This window comes from Mustela lutreola, chromosome 4, assembly GCF_030435805.1.
Source record: "Mustela lutreola isolate mMusLut2 chromosome 4, mMusLut2.pri, whole genome shotgun sequence".
NCBI lineage: Eukaryota > Metazoa > Chordata > Mammalia > Carnivora > Mustelidae > Mustela > Mustela lutreola.
The window spans coordinates 75,750,722-75,774,363 of record NC_081293.1 but is presented as its reverse complement, the minus strand read 5'-3'; the positions used below and the strand labels follow the sequence as shown (position 1 = coordinate 75,774,363).

Sequence of the window (23,642 nt, the reverse complement as noted above, 5' to 3'; positions counted from 1 at the left end):
TCTACCAGGCATTTCTCCTTTGTGTCTGGTAGCAACACCCCTGTAAGAGGAGTTGAAGGGAATCACAGTGGATGTGTGGGGCAGATTGTGGTTTCATAAACAGCGAATAAGCTCTTTAAGAAGACAGGGAGGTCTCTTTATATTTTAGAAAGATTTCTGAGGGAAGAAGGGTAGAGTTTTAACATTTGGATTCATAACACATTAGTTAAATTGAAAACATTGTACTAAACAACATTCCTTAATAATGCTCATGGAGATATTAATGAAGAAATGAATGATTTTGTTTATTCCACAAATAGTGATTGATTGCTGACCCTGACCCTGTGCTGGGTATAAGCCCAACAATGAGGAATGGTAGAATTGTTTGATAAATATTTAACATCAATAACGGCAGGAGTTGCAGTTTCCACATGGCCCTTGAAACAACAATTTTCTGCAAAATAGAAAAGAATGGGAATTAGAAAACTATGGTCATCACAGTTTAATGGTATGACTTGTTCATTAAATATGTGTTGGTTTGAATATATGTAAATTGGATACAAAAACAAAACAGAACAAAAATCTGAAATTCTCCTGCAGACAACATCAAGAATTGATAAGTGTTTCTCTCATTCTTTGGGACCTTTTGGTCTCTCATTTCCCTCACTCAGACCTGGTTTCTTGGGCTCTGTCTTCCTGAAGATGTGAATTCAATTTTCTGTCATCAGGAAAACATGATCCTTTCTGGTATGTGACGTATGGGGGGGGGGGGAATTATAAAGCTCTAAATCCCTGCACTCTTCCCTGGTTAGAATCATGAAACACATAGCCAGTTCAGATCAGGTTCCCCATTTGTTACTGAGAAAGGGTCTTAGCCATCTGGGGCTATCACATTCTCTTCTTTAAAAAAAAAAAATACCCACCCAGGGAGACCTGGGTGACTTAGTCCATTAAGCACGTGCCTTCAGCTCAAGTCCTGATCCCAGGGTCCTTGGATGATAATCAGCCTAGAGACAAGATGGGGCTCCCTGCTCAGCAGGGAGACTGATTATTCTTCTCCCTCTGCCCCATCCCTCTCCCTTTACACCCCTTCCCCTTCTCTCACTCTCTCTTTCAAATAAATAAGCTAAAAACAAAAACAAAAGCAAACAAACAAAAACCCAACCCTGCTCCAAATCGTCAAAAGTACACGTATGTTTTCTACTGGAAACACCCACCTAGGACATCACAAAGCATTCTTTTGAGTATCATTATGGATTCTTGAATGTTATTTATTCAAGGTCTTATAATCAATATTGGTCATTCTGATCTTGCTAGACAGTCACACTGGGTTGTCTCCAGCATCTGGTGGTATTCATTTTCCAGGGCTGCTACAACAAAGTACCACAAACAAGGTGGCTTAAAATAACAGACATTTATTTTCTGATTTCTTAAGTTCAGAAGTCTAAAATCAAGGTGTTGGTGCTCCCTCTGGACAACCCCCTGACAGAATCCTTTCTTGTTTCTTCTAGCTTCTGGTGGCTCCAGGATCACTTGGCTTATGGCTACATGACTCCAATCTCTGCCTCCATTTTCACATGGCCTTCTCTGTGTCTTTTACTCTTCTGTCTTATATAAATAGAAGACAGTCATTAGATTTATGGACCACCCAGATCATCGAACATGATTTCCTTTTTCTAAGAAATAGTTGCAATCCCATGTTCCTTGGATTCGGATATGGACATTTCTATCATCCAGGCATGCAAACACATTTCTTCTCATTGTTAGAGGTTTTCTATTTTTCTATAGAACTAGCTCTTATTCCATTTTCTGTAATAAACTTTTAACAAGTGCGTCTGGAGGTCAAATATTATGCTAATTATGAGAATACAAAGCTATTTCATATCTCTTGGGTTTGTCCCCAAGGTACAGGTTCCCTTGAATGAGAAAAATGGTGCTCCAAGTGTATGGAAAGCCCATGATTTTAAGGAGCCAGCTTAATTAAGTACTCGCTCAAATGTCCACATTTGGAGCGTCAGAGGATCGAGAGGCCAGTAAATAATCCTACAGATCTCTTGTAAGAAATCTCCATGCCATTTTCCTTTTCAAAGTTTTGTTCCAGGTTTCAGGCACCTAATCTGCAAAAGCATACCAGCCTGAGAGTCAGGTCCCTCAGGTTCTATTTCTGGTTCTGCTACTGGATTGCTGTGGGACCTTGCACACCACAGGGAAGATGGGTGCACTTCCTACAAAGCAAGAGACAAGAGCCTGAGGAGCCCTCTAGGCAAGGCTACTTCATACCCCAGTGAAGCTGGATCCCAGGAACCAAGTGTACCGGTTGGACTCCTCACGCAGAGTCTAGGGATGCTCTTCCTGCTGCCAAAGCCACTGATGTTCGTGTGAAGCTGGAGCTCTGATTTTAGTTTGGTCAAAGGGACCCGGACTCCCTCCTTTGTGTGAATCCTAGAAGTCAAAAGGAAAAGTAGTTTGCATTTTAAAGATTTTATGCATTTATTTGACAGAGGGAAATCACAAGTAGATGGAGAGGCAGGCAGAGAGAGAGAGAGCGAAGCAGGCTCCCTGCTGAGCAGAGAGCCGGATGCGGGACTCGATCCCAGGACCCTGAGATCATGACCTGAGCCGAAGGCAGCGGCTTACCCACTGAGCCACCCAGGCGCCCCAATAGTTTGCATTTTAAAGCCTTGACTTTTTCTTACTGACATGTTCTTGTGGTTCACGTTGCACTAGAGGAAAATGGGCTGGTGGCCCAGAGCAAGGAGTGAAGGGTTGGGAACTCTGGGCCTCTTCCTGGAGGGGGCAGGCGGGTGCTGTCCAGCAACTTGGGGACTCTGGGAAGGTTAAGTCCCCGCACCTCGCCCCCTAAGGAACTACATTTCCCGAGAGGCCTTGACACCCACTGCCTGGGGAGGAGGAAGAAGGAGCTCAGAGCCGGCCCGCGAACTAGCGCCTCCGTTGGCATGTCCAAGTGGGCTGCGCTCGCATCCGCAGGGCTGGCTCGCATCTCTGGCAGTGCAGCGAGGATTCCGCGTGGACACTGCCTTTTTGCCCCTGGATTTCGCAGTACCCGCCCCGCCCCTCCTCCCCAGAGCCTCTGCTGAGGCGGCTGCGGCGGCTGCGGCGCAGGCAATGGGCGTGGCCGCCAGCGGTTGGCGAGGGGTCCGCGCAACAGGGACCCGGATCCTATGCGGTTATTCGCAAGGCGCAGGCACCCCTGCCCTGCCAGCGGGCGGTTTCCAGCGGCGGCGGGACGTTCCCTGGAAGGAGCCACGGGGTTGCGAAGAAGTCCACCCAGAAGGTGCTGGACCCCGAGAAGGACGGACTGACGCGCCTGAAGCACCTGTAGGCGCTGCTGGGTGAGGCCCGCTCTGGGACCCCGGGTTCGGGCGTTCCTACCCTGATGTGGGCCGGGGGAGGGTGGGGGCTGGGATGCCCACGGCATGAGGGGGGGCGTGGGGGTGGAGTAAGACCCTCCTTTCCAGGGCCCAGCATTGTTCCCGACTGCGGGCAGTCTGGCCTCGGACTCTGCCCTGTCGCCCAGAACGTAAACTCACGCCGGATTTGAGCCTGGTCACCTCAAGGCCGGCGGAGCCGCCACTTTCCTCTCCCTGGCAAATCCTGCATTCCAGGTGCTACACAGACACACACGCACACACACTCACACACAAAATAAACTGACACCTCCCCCTCTCGTTTTTTAATTTTTATTTCTGACTCTGACACCCGAAGTAGAGTCTCCAAGTGTTCCCAGCCCAGACTTAACTGAACTGTCCTCTCTTCTGTGGGCTCCCTCCCCTTAAATTTTAGTTTTACTTTTGAGTTGGAGTCTTCAGAGAGACCGAGCCTCCCAGTGCTCCCAGGATAAATTTAATTGAGCTGCCATCTATCTTCCCACGCTCCTCTTATTTTTATTTTGGGTCTGGCCGCTTGGGCTTCCTTGTGTGGTTGGTGTGCAGGGGGCTCCTCCTGTTTGTGGAGGGAGGGGTGGCTTTTCTGGGTTCAAGGAGGCTGCTGCTTCTTTCTTGCCAGGATGACAGTGAGAGTTCTTGGCCGCCTTTCGCTTTTGTGGACTGCTGGGTGGAGGTTCTATGGAGCCCAGGGGGCCTGCAGGGACCTGGGATGAAGCTCATCCTGGTGGCTGTGAAGTGTCCGCAAGGCTTCCTGTCACCTGCTGCATGTGATCTCTGGCTGCTTTGCTAGGCTGTGTTCTGTTTTCCATTTTCTTCCCTACTTAGTCTTAACTTTTGTTTAAGACCAAACACTTGTGCTACCTGTGCTGTCCCTAGGGTTTCTGGAGGCTGAGAAAAGGACACCTTGTTTCCTCTGGATGTCTTTTTTATTCTTAAAATGAGGGGAAAAACACACTTGAGGAAATAAGACATAAAATAATTCATTTTATATGTGAGAATTTTAAATAAAGATCTTGTTCATGAGATTGAAAGTTGCTAATTATTTCTTTTTATACCCTGTGAAGTACCTCAGAGGACACACACACACGGTTCCCAGTGAGGTTATTTACAATCTCAGATTCCTTGAGGTTTACACTATCTCGTTCAGTTTGGAATGAATGCAAATTAATTACTTACTGTTGCGAGAGATTAGTTTTCAAGAGTTGAGAAAGTGAAGTGTGGTGTCCTTGGTAAACTGACCTGTCTCCTCCCTGTAGTAAAATCTCATGCTCACACAGGTTGCACTGTGCAGAGTTCTAGTGACTGATAAATATGACTGCAGGGACACTTGATAAAGGAACAGATTTGATACTCTGGGACTGTTTCTGTAGTAGAGAATTTGAACTTTTGTTCTGTCCAAGTCTGCAGGATTATGTTGGCTCCATTTTGTAAAGGCCAAATCAATTAAACCTAGATGAGTTTGGCTTCTTAGAGATGCACAGTACCTTGTTACCAGTCTGAGAAAGTAGTTCATTTTCGAGACTGTGTAATTGTGGTTTCACTTTAAGGTGCAGTATTTTATTTTGAGGAACTTTCTTTTTTCACTTCATTGAGCTCATGATGACCTCAGTTTGTAACACAGGCAGGTTCCTTGATATGAGGCTGTTTTTTGTGGATGCATTTGTTTGTGGAATGACCCAGTGTCCTTTCTGGCTGCAGTCTTACTCATAGGGACTACATTTTTGCAAATATGTCTGAAGACTTCTAGTGATAATGTCTCACATAAACTCTGGCCAACAACTGTGGTTTAAAGATGTTAAAGAAATACAGTACATTCATGGACTAGTACCTAGCACATCATATACCCTATTTGTTTGCTACTTAAGGAAAAAGTCAACTTAGGGGAAAAAAAAATGGCCTCTTGACCTGAAAGACAAGAGTTAGCCAAGAGCAAGAAAACTACTGAAGGAAATGAATAGACATTATTGTTGTATTTTTATTTGCATATTTCTTTTAATACTCTTGATTTTCACATATTTTGTCTTCAAGCAATAATAAAGATGTTCTGTTTTACAAAGATGATACCACTGACCTGGATTTCCAGTCGTTGGCAACATCAATTTGGCTGGTTACTTAGCCTGTCTTTGAACCTCAGTTTCTTTACTCTGTCAGATGGGTATGGTCATGTCTACTTTGTAAAATTTGTTGTGAGTATAAGGCATAAATGACTACAGCTTGCAGCAGGCATGTAATAGTTTCCTCTCCTATTACTGGCCCTCCATCATGAACAGACTAGGAAAAGTATTTTGATAGGTACTTTCCCACACCACCCCTGGTATTTGGATAGTTGCTGTAAATTTGTTCTCTCTTTCTAAAAAGTAGTCTGTGTTAAAGACAACACAACTGCGAGACACCCAACGAACTGTGGAAAGTAGAGTAGTTCTCATTCCAGTTAGAACTTATTTAGCTACTTTAATCTGACTGTGTATTGTAGATTGGCCTGATACCATTAATCTTATTTTACAAGGGTGGAGACTGAGGACCAGATAGACCTAGCAAGGGGCCAAGCCGTGGATCTATGTGCACATGGCCTATATGCATTGTGTTAGTTACAGGTAGACCAAAGAGCCATTATATCCCCTGACTTCCAGTTCTCCATGCATTGTTGAAATCATCAGTGGGAGAGTAAATGAGTCAACAAAACAAAAGAGAAACCAAAAAAATTCTGTGCATTGCTATCTTATTCCAGCAAAGATGCCATGTTTAATTAAAGGTTGAGTCCCTACTACAAATACCCATCTATAAATGGTATTGATGTAGCAAGAAGAATGATGTACCAGGAAGCATATAGTATGGCATGTAATTAGATAGTGGCTTCTATGTTGGCTTCTATGTTGGACTCCATTTTAGGATTACAAAGGTTCAGAAAAGATCATGAAGAGTGGCACAAACAGAAGGGCCTTTTGAGGAAGGTTTTCCTCATGCTGGTCCCTTGAAGGGTGTCTAGACTACTGATCCACATGTGTAACTTCAAAATTTTTAGTAGCCACATTTCAGAACATTTCAGAAAGTAAAAAGAAAGAGGTGACATTAATTTTAATAATGCATTTTATTGAATCCCACAGCTCTAGTTTGAATTATATCAACAGGTAACCAATATAAAACATTATTATTTTTTTGTGTTCTGTTTTTCATATCAAGTCTTTGAAATCCAGTGTGTGTTGGACACTTCTTGCATGTCTCAATTTACACTAGCTGCATTTTAAGGGCTCAGTAGCTGTATGTGGCTAGTGGCTGCATACGGGACAGAGCAAAGTTAGCATTTGGGAAGCGCAGCAGGAAGGCAGTTCCAAGCAAGGGGAGATGGAAGCTGGTAGTGGAAATACACATGGCAATGATGTAGAAAGGTGAAGTACACCTGCCTGCTCCTTCCTCCTGTCCAGTAAGGGAGTCCCAGGGTAACACTGGTCATGAGAAGGAGTGGTAGAATTCTTGCCCTGAGGGTGTTCACAGTGTCAGATATGTGACTAGAGTGGTATGTAGGCCAGGGGTAGGGACAGGACAGTGAGTTGGACTGGGGGATCTTGCTAGGGGGAGAGGAGTGACAGCCTGACTGGCAGAAGCTGAGGCAGTTTGGGGGTCAGATCATAAAAGGTGTTGTTCGTCTGAGTTGGAAGCTCCTATTTTACTTTGCAGGTGGGAGGGCCCTCTTGAAGAATGCTTAGCAAGTCAAATGATAAGAATTGAGAGCTGCCTGGCTGTCAGCAGGGCCAGAAAATTGGATTGGGTGTTAGGGGTGATGGTAGGGGTGACCCTGCTGGCAGAGAAAGAAGAGACAAATGACAAGGGTCTGAAAGAAGATACTCCGTGAATGGAGAAGAGGAGTGGGATTTCAAAGGGCCAAGGCAGTGGGAACTAGTGATTGTCTCAATTAAGTAATGAAACAAGTGTTTTGAAGCCAGGTGAGGAGTGATCAGTCTGAAGCAGAAGAGATCTGGGAGAAGAGGCCTCAGTCAAGGCAAATCGAGTGACATTGGGGCTTGGTCCCAATATTTGGAACCAGAGTGGAGAGGAGTGAGTCTCTCACAAATGCTCTCTATATATTGATGGAGTAAAATGGACCATTTGGGTCTATTTCCTTTTAAGCATTTGTTACTTTAGATATGGACAAGTTTGCTTACAATTTTTTTTTAAAAGATTTTATTTATTGGGGTGCCTGGGTGGCTCAGTAGGTTGGGCCTCTGCCTTCAGCTCAGGTCCTGATCTCAGGTCCTGGGATCGAGCCCCATATAGGGCTCTCTGCTCGGTGGGGAGCTTGCGTCCCTTCCTCTCTCTGCCTGCCTCTCTGCCGACTCGTGATCTCTCTCTGTCAAATAAATAAATAAAATCTTTTAAAAAATTATTTATTTATTTGACAGAGAGAGATCACAAATAGGCAGAGAGGCAGGCAGAGAGAGAGAGGGGGAGGCAGGCTCTCTGTTCAGCCCACATTGGGCTCTCTGCTCAGCAGAGAGGACCCTGGGGCTCGATCTCAGGACCCTGTGATCATGACCTGAACTGAAGGCAGAGGCTTTGACCCGCTGAACCACCCAGGAGCCCCTCGCTTACAATTTTAAGTGTTGCCTTTTAAAGTTATTTTATTATTTGCATTTTCCTCTCATTTTTATTAACTACAAACATTTGTTGAAACTGTGTGCTGTAAGTTAGCTTACCATTTCCTGGATGGCTGAATTGTTTCCTTCCTTTCGCTCTCTCTTTCTTTTTTTCTCTGATCTGAATAATACTGCTTTAAGCATCTTGGGAAGCAGCTTTGTCTCTAATTTGTGTCATTTCCTTAGGAAAGATTCCACTGATGTCAAATTGCTGAATTTGAACATGTTTATGACTCAGTTGACTGAGTTTCAGTTCAGTTCTCAGTTGACTGAGACTCAGTCTCATTTCCTAAATGTTGCTCCCAGTGAGCCTACTAGCAGCAAGGATTGAGACTACCATGTGCACTGTAGTCTGACTAGCAATAGACACATTGGTGTAATTTGGTCATTGGAGGGAGGCATCTTAGAGAATGGGAGTGCCGGGAGGAGGGTCAGAGGAGTTAAGGGGGGGATCCTGGCTAATGATAGGGAAAGACGAATTTGGTGTTAGGGCATTGATTTTGAGAAAAGGGCAAGATCCAAGTGGAGATGTCTGGGAGATTGTGGGACAGGAGGGTCTGGAACATAATAGTAGGGTAGAAAGCTATGGTATTGTTGTCTATTTTCATCCTGGTTCCATCACATCTTCCCACAACCTCTGATGTAGGCAGTGTTCCTACCCTCCACTGAGAGGGTACAGAAACTGAGGCTCAGTGAGCTTAACTGCTTGTCTGTCAGCACCCAGTCAGTTAGCGGCAGAGCTGGGATTCCTGATTCTAAAGGCCGTGTTGTACCTCTGCTAGTTATCTGACCCAAAAGCATATTTATGTATCAGAAAATATATTTACCCACCACACTGGATATTAACATAGAAACAAAAGCCCTAGTGTTTTTGCATGTCTCCCAAAAATATTGCTTGGACTTGTGCTGTTCTCTTCCTAGTCTGTTTTACTAGATTCTTCTAGGGAGACTTAATATCTCTAGGGAGACTAGAGACTTCTAGGGAGGCTCTATTTGATTTCAGGATGGCAGAAGATAAAAAGACTCCCTTTGTGTTTTCCTGTTTATTGGCCTCTCTGGGCCTTGGGCAGGCTGAGCCGGTGGTAAAATATTCGCATGGATGTTAGTGCCAAAGGACATTCTACAACCAGAGCAAAGCCCGAGGTGTAATTTCAGGCTCTTCAGGATGTCTTTGCTTTGTCTCTCTCATTTAACCTTGTTTGAAGTAAAGTCACGTCGCCATAATGCTCACTTTCCTAATTTTTCATCAGTTACCAACATTTTATATTTGTAGCCTCAGGAACTTGAGATGAACTTTGGACACAGATGTGTGTATCAGAAATACACTACTCCCTGCCTCTAGGGCTCGGGAATGTCTGGACTTCTGATGAGAGAAGTATGAACCAAGGATAAAAGTCCAATGGAACTCAGATGTTTTGTTTGGGACAACTTAAAAAGGCTGACTTCCTCCTTTTATTCTGAGAAGAGAGTTAACTGATAGGTCCAGAATATTTTGATGTAAACTTTTTTTACCTTGTATTTTGATTTTGTTGGTGTTTTACTTGTAATGGGCATGGATCATTTTACTAGCTGTTTAGAATACTGACCTTTCTACAGATAAAACTATAGATAGTTGTTCATTTTTTAAAAATTGTCTTTCAAAATGGCAAATTGATTCCATTTAAATTTTAAGTTTTTTTAATTTATTTTTTATTATCAGCATAACAGTATTCATTATTTTTGCACCACACCCACTGCTCCATGCAATCTGGGCCCTCTATAATACCCAACACCTGGTACCCCGACCTCCCACCCCCCGCCCCTTCAAAACCCTCAGATTGTTTTTCAGAGTCCATAGTCTCTCATGGTTCACCTCCCCTTCCAATTTCCCCCAACTCCCTTCTCCTCTCTAACTCCCCATGTCCTCCATGCTATTTGTTATGCTCCACAAATAAGTGAAACCATATGATAATGGACTCTCTCTGCTTGACTGATTTCACTTAGCATAATCTCTTCCAGTGCCAGCCATGTGGCTACAAAAGTTGGGTATTCATCCTTTCTGATGGAGGCATAATACTCCATAGTGTATATGGACCACATTTTCCTGATCCATTCGTCCGTTGAAGGGCATCTTGGTTCTTTCCACAGTTTGGCGACCATGGCCATTGCTGCTATAAACATTGGGGTACAGATGGCCCTTCTTTTCACGACATCTGTATCTTTGGGGTAAATACCCAGGAGTGCAATTGCAGGGTCATAAGGAAGTTCTATTTTTAATTTCTTGAGGAATCTCCACACTGTTCTGCAAAGAGGCTGCACCAACTTGCATTCCCACCAACAGTGGAAGAGGGTTCCCCTTTCTCCACATCCTCTCCAACACATGTTGTTTCCTGTCTTGCTAATTTTGGCCATTCTAACTGGTGTAAGATGGTATCTCAATGTAGTTTTAATTTGAATCTCCATGATGGCTAGTGATGATGAACATTTTCTCGTGTGTCTGATAGCCATTTGTATGTCTTTATTGCAGAAGTGTCTGTCCATATCTTCTGCCCATTTTTTTTGATATGATTGTCTGTTTTGTGTGTGTTGAGTTTGAGGAGTTCATTATAGATCCTGGATATCAACTTTTAAGTTTTTTTAAAGGAGGAATACGTTATTGTACTGTAATATATAAAAGTAGTAGACAATTATGCTCTCTTCAGATTTAAAAGAAATTTCAGTTCCATACACATTTTCTCATGAGTGTATGAGTGAGTGTGTGTGTGTGTGAGAGAGAGAGAGAGAGAGAGAGAGAGAGTGTGTGTGTGTGTGTGTGTGTGTCTATCTGTCTGTCTATCTGCTCGGGAGGGCTGTGTATTCAGATATTCATAGGGCAGAATCCCAGAACCTATGCCCCTTGGAGAGGTTGCCAGTGCTTCCTGAGGGAGATGTGGTCTGAGGTGTATTTGGAGTGACGAATATGGTGTTTTCCTGGGGGACAGATTGGGGATGAGGGAATTAGATTGAGAGGAACTAGTGTGAAGGCAATGGTGTGGCCACCATGGAGTTAAGTGCCCTTTGGCTTTTATCCTGTGGTATGGTAGTTCTTGGGAGCCAGGAAGACCTGAGTAGAGGGCAGGGGCCAGATCCGGTTTTGCCCCCTTGATGATTGGCCCAAGATTCTCAGACTTTCTGAGATTTGAAGCATGAGTGCCCGGGAGTGTGAGCTCCCACCTTTTGGATTGCAAACCCTGAGGGTATAGCATGGGCTGCCCTTTTGGATTGCAAACCCTGAGGGTGTAGCATGGGCTGCCAGCGTTCATCTTTCCCCAGCGTGGAGGGAACCTACCTCAAATGGAATCCATAATGAGAGGGAAGGAGGGCAGAGAGATGGAGGGTGAGAGGAGTGCAGCAGACCCCTTGTGTGCGGAGACGTCTGGCTGTGTCTGTGCCATCTCCAACTCTGAGTTTCTCAGTTGCAGGTGCCAGTAACACCCTGTTTTTGCTTCAGCTAGCTTGAGTCATAGCTCTGGGTCTTGAAATGGAAAGAATACAGATTCATATGCCAGAAAGAGAGGGAGGAAATACCAGGTCAAGGGTGGGCGGGTGGGTGGGTATGTGTGGGTGTGCTCTTTCTAAGAGCTGAGCCAATTGATCTTATATATATATATGTAGAAGAAGGAACTAATGAAAGAGCAAAATTGAAGATGCAGTGCAGAGAAGGGGAATACAAATGATGGACAAAGGTGAGGCCTTCAGTGGGATGAAAGGTGTCGAGCAGATCAGGCTTGACAAGTGGGACATCACTTCCTCTAAGGCCACTTGGAGCAACTAAGAATGGGGTCCTAGATGTGGAGGGAGCTCTCTTGCCCTGGCTTCTGTTTTCTCTGTGAAGGTAAGAGGTAGACCTGGCTACTGAGCCAGTTTTCTTGCCCGTGTAGTAATAGGGACTAAGGGTGTCTTGTTCCCTCTCCCATGCCTTAAAACAAAGGAATTACTGTAATCAGTAAGTCCTGTAACTGATTATTGTTGTTCTTTGGGGGAACACTCTCATAAATGCATTTAACTTATGTATTCAGTAATTGGCCAGAAGCCAGGAAATGTATATATATGTAAAACAAGGACAGTTAGGGAGTACATATATTGTTTGGCCTTCCACTCAGTGACTATATGTCCCCGAGTGCAGTGGGTGGGCCCAGGGAAGTGCTGTGTTCTCAATGGTCTCCTTTCCTTCATGCCTCTCCTCTGTGGGACCATCTGTCCTGCTGGGTGTGGCTCTAGTGGCTAAGGGTAATTTTGATTTTCTCCATTTTTGCCTTGAATGTCACTTCACCTCACATAAGATGTCTTGGGATTATACATATTCATGTGGCACCTTGCCCTTTTGCAGTGTTTTCTTATATTCTCATTGGATCAATATGCTGCCTGAAGCTACCAGTTCGGAAAGGACTTACCTTTCAGATTCTTAGTCAAACTTTGTTTCTGACGTAGTTCTGAATGTCCATTTCAAGTTTTTAACTGTGATTTTTATAAAAGAGAGATTTCATTACCATTTTTATGTCTTTTGTATTATTTCAGAAACTGAACCCACATTTGAAAGGTATTTTAACAGTAAATATTTCATTTTAGTATTGCAACTGTGCTTTAGCCTAAAAAGATAAGGAGCCCTATGATATTGTCTTGCGTTTGATTTTAAGTGATGGCACATATTCACTGAACGTCAACCAAGGTTTCAAGGACAAATAGTTACTAGTGACACTGCCTGTGCCCCACTGTGGGACCATGAGAATGTATCACTTAGGCCTCTGCTTTGGGGATCATGACTGACTGATGTCTCCAGCTGCTTCCCTCTGGATTCACCACCACTTCTTAGCCAAAGCTGAGCTTCTCTTTGGCCACTTGCAGTTACTGAGCAAGTGGGGGATACTACTGTGGTCCACTCATGCAAGATCCAGATGCCTCTGAAGGGTGACTCTGGCTTGACGACTCCCAATGGGTTGGTCAAGAGCCTCTTTGGACTGAGTTGGGAGTCTGAGATCCTTTCTTCCAGCCCTCCTTCCTTCCCTGTCTCCTTCACAGGGGGTCAGACCCACATTGTGGTTCAACCTCCCCATGCCATCTCAGGTCTCTCCCTTTCCCCCTTCACAGCCAGTTCCCCCAATAAATCTCCTACACATGTAATGCTGTCTTGGTGTCTCCTTCTCAGGGAGCCCAAACTGACACACCATCCCTTTCCCCAGAGGTGTCCATCCTACCATCTAAAACCCTTTCAGGAGACAGCATGAGGGCACTACATTTTCCACATCAACTTTCTTTATCCCCCTGCCCTGAGATGATATTTCCTCAGAATTCCCATGGCATTTTGAACTTTGTGTTTGGCATTTATGGCCTTTGGCTTTGTATCTGCTGGATGTTTCCTCCTAGATGATAAATACACTGAGAACTTGACGAGCTTCTTGTTCATCTGATTCGTTTTGGTAACATACTTCTTTATTTGTAATCGTAATAATTAGCATTTAATCAGCACTTTCCATGTGTCCAACACTGCCAGAAATACTTTTACGTGAATTAATTCAGGTAATCCTCCAAATAAGGTAGGTAATATTCTCATTTTATGGATGAGATCCAGAGAGGTTAAGAATCTTGTCCAGGATGACATAGCTGGTAAGTGACAGAGGCAGGGTTTGAATCGAGGCGGCTGGCTCCATGGTCCTGTTGTTCATTTAGCAGGTATTTTTTATTCAGACAGAATATGTTCCAGGTGCTATACTCAGTGTTGGGGTTGCCAGAGCTTACAATCCAAGTCTATAATTAACAACTATTTAAAAAGCAAACCCCAAAACGTGATTTCCAAATAGGCGTGTGTAAGTCTCTGGGAGAGTAACAGCTACCTGATATTTTGAAAAATTTCTAAAAGCCTTCCTGCCCCAATGATTGTTTTCACAAGCCAGTGTTCCCATTGTTAAAGTAGTGATTTGAGACTGAGAATTAAGGTCTCCTGAAAGAGTCCCCGGACCTTCTCCCTTGTGTACATGCAGTCATTATCACACCCACCCCTCTAACCCCAAGGAGAAGAGCTGTAAGAGAGGACAAAGTGTGGACAAAAGGGAGAAGAGGTTGGGCAAAGAGGTCAGAGGAGAGGGGCAGCCGGACCAGAGGGCTGTTGGGAAGGATAGGCTTGGGTGAGGCTTCTTTCATGGAAACCAAATTGCAGAGACGCTATTGTAAAATTTTAAATATACAGCAACTGAAACGGAGTCACTGTCCCTCCAAAAGGACTGGTTCTAACTGGGAAAAATTCTTTTAATGAGATCTTTTGTAGTATTTTTAAGACAGCATGGAAGAGAGGGGAACAGTGACATATGTTGCTTCTTTACAACTTCTGAAAGGGATTAATGTTTTATTTCTATACGGTCATATTTCTTGGACAATCAGTGTAAACCTCCATTTTCCATGGATTTTATGTCTGATAAGAGAAGGATGTGTTTGGCTTATTTAGGCTTGTTGTAGTAGAGCTTATGCTGAACTTTGGGTTAGAGGTAAAATAATATCTTGTGAGTGTGTGTTTGTGTCATATTGCAGCTGTTTATTTCGGAGAGAATGGTTCTGATCCTCTCTTTCTGTGCCTAAAATAAATATGTGCACAAGCAGACATATCATTTTAACTGAAGTGAAAAGTAAAGAATGACCTGGAAAAATATTTGAAATTTATAGGACAGGATATAGTATATCCTCAGTACATAAAGAGCCCTATATATTAACAGGAAAAATTAGAACAAATGTTTAAATTATACATATATATGTCACAAATGAAGAAATGATAAGAAACAGTGTTTTAAATGTCACTTCAGTTTTCTAGGATATATAAACTTACAAATAAGAATGTATTTACCTATTATTTTAGCAAAGTTGCTGGTGTGTGTGTGTGTTAAGACTTTTTTTTTTTAAGATTTATTTATTTGACAGACAGAGATCACAAGTACGCAGAGAGGCAGGCAGAGAGAGAGAGAGGAAGGGAAGCAGGCTCCCTGCTGAGCAGAGAGCCAGATGTGGGGCTAGATCTCAGGACTCTGGGATCATGACTTGAGCTGAAGGCAGAGGCTTTAACCCACTGAACCACCCAGGTGCCCCTTAAGACTTTTTATTTATTTGACAGAGAGAGAGAGAAAGAGAGATCACAAGTAGGCAGAGAGGCAAGCTGAGAGAGGGGGGAAGCAGTCTCCCTGCTGAGCAGAAAGCCAGATGCAGAGCTTGATCTGGGCCCTGAGGTAATGACCTAAGCAGAGGCTTAACCCACTGAACCACCAAGGTGCCTGGTGTGTATTTTTTCCCTTAATGATTCCTCTTGGTTATCTGTGTTTTCTTTCCAATATACCTTTGGTAGAATTCTAATTTAGTATGATCTCTCTGGAAAGTAATTTGTTAGTATGTGCTAATATGCTAAAACTGTACATATCATTTAGCTTAATTTCCTTTTCTAAGAAATGATGACAGGTACACTTAAAGGTGATTAAAAATGCATTGCAGCATTGTTTTCACAATAAAAATTTTGTTCATTGAGGTAAATTTCACATAATATAAAATTAATAATTTTAAAGTGAATAATTCACTGGCTGTAAATGTTCTACATTTATAGTACTGTGTAATCATCACACCTCTATCTAGTTCCAGAACATTTTCATCACTCCAACAGAAAAACCTTTACCCAGGAAGTAGTCTCTGTTCTTTCCTCCTTACAGCCCTGGCAACTACTTGTCTGTGTGTTGGGGATTTTTTTTTTCTTTTTAAAATTATTGCGTTCCACCCAAGTGATAGTACAGTTGACCCTTGAACAATGGGTTTCAACTGCATGGGTCCAATTTATGTGATTTTTTTAAAATAACACTACAGAAATGTAAATGTATTTTATCTTCCTTATGATTTTCTTAATAACATTTTCTTTTCTCTACCTTACTTTATTGTAATATGCACAGCATACCATGTGCATATTACATGTATACAAAATATGTGTTAATTGTTTATGTTATCAGTGAGGCTTCTGGTCAACAGGCTGTTATGAGTTAAGATTTTGGGGAGTCAAAAGTTAAATGGAGGGAATAGTCACCCCTAGTCCCTGCATTGTTCAAGGGTCAGCTGTATATGTTGAGCATATTTGTATGAGTCAAGACTCTTGGTTGTAAGTGGCAGAAAGTCTGACTTCAAAAGGAGGGGATTTAATGATACACAGGACTATTCCATGGGTACATTTGGCTTTAAGTATGTATGACTGTTGACAGGGATGTAAGTGGAGTCCAAGACACCCACCCATTCTCACGTCCACTCTCTTTGTTGACCTCCCTGTAGGTGAAAATTATTCATTTCCACTCTTGGCTCTGTGTTTGTTTCTTTTCTGTGCTTCCGCCTCATTGTCAGGCAATCTCTGTCAGGTGCGGGAGAGATGGTCCCTGAAAACTAGTGACTCTTGAGAAGAGTGTGGCCCCTCTGGGCTCCAGGTCTTGAGACCACACTGATTGGCTTTCCTTGGGTCATGGACCTGTTCCTATAGGAGATGGTATACTCTGATTAGCTGGCCTGCATATTATTTGCCCTGATCCTAGAGACTTAATCTCATTCTGGCTCATATATTCCTGAGAAAGTAGTTCTGGAAAGGCATTCTGATACATTCTCACATAAAACAGTACTGCTCATATCTCTGCTCATGCCCATGTGTATCAAGAGAGCATTGACTTTTGTGTTGATAATCCTAGGTCACTGAGAAAACCTTACATGACATTTTATGTTTTACTTAAAACTGTGGGAGTTAAAGTGGGGGATTTATCTAATTGGAGGGAAGTAATGGTTTCCCTTTTAATAAATGGATTTCCCACTCTTTGAGCTCTAAGTTAGATAGTATACACTTTTTTGAAGTCATTCTGCAAGTAGACACTGAAGGCTTGCTGTGGGCCAAATGAAGCTCCAGTTTCATGGGATTTTCAGTCTATTAGGGCAGATGGACAATAAACAAATAACAAATAGATGTATAGTTTCAGGTAATGATTATAGGAAAATGAAGCTTGATTGGGGAGTGTGTATGCTGATCTAGATAGCAGGGTCAGGGAAGGCCTCTCTGAAGAGGGGTTTAGTGTCAAGAACTGGATTGAGCAGGGAACAGTTTTGGATTATTTATGGGAGTAGTGTTCCAAACAGAGGGAACTGTAAATATAAAGACTCTGAGTCATCAATACGCTTGATAATCTAAGGGAAGTCAATAGAGTTGGAGGAGATGGGAGTGGACGAGGAAAGGGTAGGACCAGGTGGGGCTGATAGGTCTCACTGAGGACTTGGGTTTATTTTATTTTATTTTTTTTGAAGGGTGAGATGGGAAGCACCAGGGGGTGTATGAGCAGTGGAGTGACCTGAGTTGACCTTCAGGATCTTTCTTTGTAAAGAACACCTTTCTTTTCTTTCGATTTGCTTTATAAAAGTCTGATTCTTGGCGCTAATGCTGAGCAGTGACTGGAGACAGAAAAGGGAAGAGGTAAGGGAAAAATGTGGTGCTGGAGAAGAGAAGTGAGTAGCCATGGAATCCATAGCAGGATCAGGTTTTGCAGAAGTTGGGCACACATGGTCTGTGTCTGTCCTTACTGTGGCAGTGAGCAGTGATGAGAAGACAGGCTGGCTGTAACCCATGGGACAGGAAAGCTAGACTGCTGTGGGCCTTGTAACGGGGCCCACACAGCAGCCCAGGCTTGTAACAGTATGGAGGTGGGCTTGCTATGTTACCCCAAATATCAATAAGAGGCAAGAAGCAGATATATTAGGTAGTACCCCTGCCATGTCTGGGTGGCTCAGTCAGTGAAGCATCTGAGTCTTGATTTTGGCTTAGGTCATGATTTCAGGGTTGTGAGATTGAGCCCTGTGTCAGGCTCCATGCTGGGTATGGAACCTGCAAAATTTTCTCTCTCACCCTCTCCCTCTGCTTCTGCTCCCACTCCCCTCCTCTCTTTGGCTCTCTCTCTCTCTCTCCCTCAAAAAAATATCCCTGATGTTGACAAAAAATGGAGATGGATCTTCCAGCTGCTATAAATGAATGAGTGCAGGAAAATATTGATTGGTCAGGGTAATATTAATTTATCTATATAGATGATTGCCAATAGAAGCCAATGCTTGGCTTCATTTCAGGAACCTGCTAAATTAGGGCCCCATTTGTACTTTATATTGTGCACGTGCCCCTTTGGATCACTATGTTTGTATCTTTAGGGTAAATACCCAATAGTGCAATTGCTGGGTCATAGGGCAGTTCTATTTTCAACATTTTGAGGAACCTCCATGCTGTTTTCCAGAGTGGCTGCACCAGCTTGCATTCCCACCAACAGTGTAGGAGGGTTCCCCTTTCTCCGCATCCTCGCCAGCATCTGTCATTTCCTGACTTGTTGATTTTAGCCATTCTGACTGGTGTGAGGTGGTATCTCATTGTGGTTTTGATTTGTATTTCCCTGATGCTGAGTGATATGGAGCACTTTTTCATGTGTCTGTTTGCCATCTGGATGTCTTCTTTGCAGAAATGTCTGTTCATGTCCTCTGCCCATTTCTTGATTGGATTATTTGTTCTTTGGGTGTTGAGTTTGCTAAGTTCTTTATAGATTCTGGACACTAGTCCTTTATCTGATATGTCATTTGCAAATATTTTCTCCCATTCTGTCAGTTGTCTTTTGTTTTTGTTAAATGTTTCCTTTGCTGTACAAAAGCTTTTGATCTTGATAAAATCCTAATAGTTCATTTTTGCCCTTGCTTCCCTTGCCTTTGGCGTTGTTCCTAGGAAGATTTTGCTGCGGCTGAGGTCGAAGAGGTTGCTGCCTGTGTTCTCCTCAAGGATTTTGATGGATTCCTTTCTCACATTGAGGTCCTTCATCCATTTTGAGTCTATTTTCGTGTGTGGTGTAAGGAAATGGTCCAGTTTCATTTTTCTGCATGTGGCTGTCCTATTTTCCCATCACCATTTATTGAAGAGGCTGTCTTTTTTCCATTGGACATTCTTTCCTGCTTTGTCGAAGATTAGTTGACCATAGATTTGAGGCTCTATTTCTGGGATTTCTATTCTCTTCCATTGATCTATGTGTTTGTTTTTGTGCCAGTACCATGCTGTCTTGTTGATGACAGCTTTGTAATAGAGCTTGAAGTCCGGAATTGTGATGCCACCAACTTTTGCTTTCTTTTTCAATATTCTTTTGGCTATTTGAGGTCTTTTCTGGTTCCATATAAATTTAAGGATTATTTGTTCTATTTCTTTGGAAAAGATGGATGGCACTTTGATAGGAATTGCATTAAATGTGTAGATTGCTTTAGGTAGCATAGACATTTTTGCAATATTAATTCTTCCAATCCAGGAGCATGGAACACTTTTCCATTTCTTTGTGTCTTCCTCAATTTCTTTCATGAGTACTTTATAGTTTTCTGAGTATAGATTCTTTGCCTCTTTGGTTATATCCTGACACTTTACTGAATTCCTGTACAAGTTCTCGCAGTTTTGGAGTGAGTCTTTTGGGTTTTCCACATACAGTATCATATCATCTGTGAAGAGTGATAATTTGACTTCTTCTTTTCTGATTTGGATGCTTTTAATTTCCTTTTGTTGTCTGATTGCTGAGGCTAGGACTTCAAGTACTATGTTGAAGAGCAGTGGTGATAATGGACATCTCTGCCATGTTCCTGACCTTAGCGGAAAAGCTTTCTGTTTTTCTCCATTGAGAATATTTGTGGTGGGTTGTTCATAAATGGCTTTGAGAATATTGAGGTATGTGTCCTCTATCCCTACACTTTGAAGAGTTTTGATCAGGAAGGGATGCCGTACTTTGTCAAATGCTTTTTCAGCAGCTATTGAGAGTATCATATGGTTCTTGTTCTTTCTTCTATTGATGTGTTGTATCACATTGATTTGGGGATGTTGAACCAACCTTGCAACCCTGGAATGAATTCCACTTGGTCATGGTGAATAATCGTTTTAATGTACTGTTGAATTCTATTGGCTAGTATTTTGGTGAGAATTTTTGCATCTGTGTTCATCAAGGATATTGGTCTATAGCTCTCTTTTATGATGGGATCCTTGTCTGGTTTTGGGATCAAGGTGATGCTGGCCTCATAAAATGAGTTTGGAAGTTTTCCTTACATTTCTAATTTTTGGAACAGTTTCAGGAGAATATGAATTAGTTCTTCTTTAAATGTTTGGTAGAATTCCCCCTGGAAGCCGTCTGGCCCTGGGCTTTCGTTTGTTTGGAGATTTTTGATGACCATTTCAATCTCCTTACTGGTTATGGGTCTGTTCAGGTTTTCTATTTCTTTCTGGTTCAGTTGTGGTAGTTTATATGTTTCTAGGAATGCATCCATTTCTTCCAGATTGTCAAAGTTGTTGGCGTAGAGTTCCTCATAATATATTCTTATAATTGTTTGTATTTCTTTGGTGTTAGTTGTGATCTCTCCTCTTTAATTCATGATTTTATTTTATTTATTTTATTTTTTTAAAGACTTTATTTATTTGACAGAGAGAGAAATCACAAGCAGGCAGGGAGGCAGGCAGAGAGAGTAGGAAGCAGGCTCTCTGCAGAGCAGAGAGCCCGATGCGGGGCTCGATTCCAGGATACTGGGATCATGACCTGAGCCGAAGGCAGAGGCTTTAACCCACTGAGCCACCCAGGCGCCCCTCATTCATGATTTTATTTATTTGGATCCTTTCTCTTTTCTTTTTGATAGGTCTGCCAGGGGCTTATCAATCTTATTAATTCTTTCAAAGTACTAGCTCCTAGTTTCATTGATTTGTTCTGTTGGTTTTTTGGTTTCTATCTCATTGATTTGTGCTCTGATCTTTACGATTTCTCTTCTCCTGCTGGGTTTAGGGATTCTTTCTAGTTCTTTCTCCAGCTCCTTTATGTGTAGGGTTAGGTTGTGTACCTGAGACCTTTCTTGTTTTTTTTTTTTTTTTAAAGATTTTATTTATTTATTTATTTGACAGGCAGAGATCACAAGGAGGCAGAGAGGCAAGCAGAAAGAGGGAGAGAGAGGGAAGCAGGCTCCCTGCTGAGCAGAGAACCCGATGCGGGCCTCGATCCCAGGACCCTGAGATCATGACCTGAGCTGAAGGCAGAGGCTTAACCCACTGAGCCACCCAGGCGCCCCCTTTCTTGTTTCTTGAGAAAGGCTTGTACTGCTATATATTTTCCTCTCGGGACTGCCTTTGTTGTGTCCCACAGATTTTGAACCATTGTGTTTTCATTATCATTTCTTTCCATAAATTTTTTTACATTCTTCTTTAATTTCCTGGTTGACCCATTCATTCTTTTTTTAAATTAAATTGATTTGTTAATTTCAGAAAAACAGTATTCATTAGTTTTTCAACACACCCAGTGCTCCATGCAATCCGTGCTTTCTATAATACCCACCACCTGGTACCCCATCCTCCCACCCACCCCCCACTTCAAACCCCTCAGATTGTATTTCAGAGTCCATAGTTTCTCATGATTCACCTCCCCTTCCAATTTTCCCCAACTCCCTTCTCCTAACACCCCTTGTCCTCTATGCTATTTGTTATGCTCCAAAAATAAGTGAAACCATATGATAATTTACTCTCTCTGCTTGACTGATTTCACTTAGCATAATCTCTTCCAGTCCCGTCCATGCTGCTACAAAAGTTGGGTATTCGTCCTTTCTGATGGAGGCATAATACTCCAGAGTGTATATGGACCACATCTTCCTTATCCATTCATCCGTTGAAGGGCATCTTGGTTCTTTCCATAGGTTGGCGACTGTGGCCATTGCTCCTATAAACATTGGGGTACAGATGGCTCTTCTTTTCACGACATCTGTATCTTTGGGGTAAATACCCAGGAGTGCAATGGCAGGGTCATAGGTAAGTTCTATTTTTAATTTCTTGAGGAATCTCCACACTGTTCTGCAAAGAGGCTGCACCAACTTGCATTCCCACCAACAGTGGAAGAGGGTTCGTTCCCCTTTCTCCACATCCTCTCCAACACATGTTGTTTCCTGTTTTGTTAATTTTGGCCATTCTAACTGGTGTGAGGTGATAGCTTGATGTGTCTACGACCATACCACCCTGAACGCGTCCGATCTCATCTGACCCATTCATTATTTAGAAGGATGCTGTTTAGTCTCCATGTATTTGGGTTCTTTCCAAATTTCCTCTTGTGGTTGAGTTCTAGCTTCAGAGCATTGTGGTCTGAAACTATGCAGGGAATGATCCCAATCTTTTGATACCAGTTGAGACCTGATTTAGGACCGAGGATGTGATCTATTCTGAAGAATGTTCCCTGTGCACTAGAGAAGAATGTGTTCTGTTGCTTTGGGATATGATGTTCTGAATATACATGTGATGTCCATCTGGTCCAGGGTGTCATTTAAGGCCTTTATTTGCTTGTTGATCTTTTGCTTGGATGATCTGTCCATTTCAGTGAGGGGAGTGTTAAAGTCCCCCACTATTATTGTATTATTGTTGATGTGTTTCTTTGATTTTGTTATTAATTGGTTTATATAGTTGGCTGCTCCCACGTTGGGGACATAGATATTTAAAATTGTAAGATCTTCTTGTTGGACAGATCCTTTGAGTATGATATAGTGTCCTTCCTCATCTCTTATTATAGTCTTTGGCTTAAAATCTAATGGCTCTGATGTAAGGATTGCCACTCCTGCTTTCTTCTGATGTTCATTAGCATGGTAAATTCTTTTCCACGCCCTCACTTTAAATCTGGAGGTGTCTTCGGGTTTAAAATGAGTTTCTTGTAGGCAACATACAGATGGGTTTTGGTTTTTTTTATCCATTCTGATACCCTCTGTCTTTTGATTGGGGCATTTAGCCCATTCACATTCAGGGTAACTATTGAGAGATATGAATTTAGTGCCATTGTATTGCCTGTAAGGTGACTGTTACTGTATATTGTCTCTGTTCCTTACTGATCTACCACTTGTAGGCACTCTCTTTGCTTAGAGGACACCTTTCAATATTTCCTGTAGAGATGGTTTGGTGTTTGCAAATTCTTTCAGTTTTTGTTTGTCCTGGAAGCTTTTAATCTCTCTTCTATTTTCAATGATATCCTAGCTGGATATAGTATTCTTGGCTGCATGTTTTTCTTGTTTAGTGCTCTGAAAATATCATGCCAGGTCTTTCTCGTCTGCCAGGTCTCTGTGGAGAAGTCTGCTGCCAATCTATTATTTTTACCATTGTATGTTACAGACTTCTTTCCCGGGCTCCTTTCAGGATTTTCTCTTTGTCACTGAGACTTGTAAATTTTACTATTAGGTGATGGAGTGTGGACCTATTCTTATTGATTCTGAGGGGTGTTTTCTGCACCTCCTGGGTTTTGATGCTTGTTCCCTTTGCCATATTGGGGAAATTCTCTACAATAATTGTCTCCAGTATACCTTCTGCTCCCCTGTCTCTTTCTTCTTCTTCTGGAATCCCAATTATTCTAATGTTGTTTCATCTTATGGTGTCACTTATCTCTCGAATTCTCCTCTCATGGTCCTGTAGCTGTTTGTCCCTCTTTTGCTCAGCTTCTTTATTCTCTGTCATTTGGTCTTCTATATAGCTAATTCGTTCTTCTGCCTCATTTATCCTAGCAGTGAGAGCCTCCATTTTTTATTGCACCTCATTAATAGCTTTTTCATTTCAACTTGGTTAGAT

General features: G+C 42.5%; 1 long non-coding RNA gene across 1 annotated transcript; it reads right to left on the bottom strand.

Annotated features, from left to right (window-relative positions):
• Positions 1-263: 263 nt before the first annotated feature.
• On the bottom strand, positions 264-1,185 carry LOC131828997 (uncharacterized). The gene is made up of 2 exons (XR_009352657.1): positions 903-1,185; positions 264-433 (listed from the first exon to the last, which is right to left on the bottom strand). It is a non-coding gene; the product is annotated as an uncharacterized LOC131828997 (long non-coding RNA).
• Positions 1,186-23,642: the final 22,457 nt, after the last annotated feature.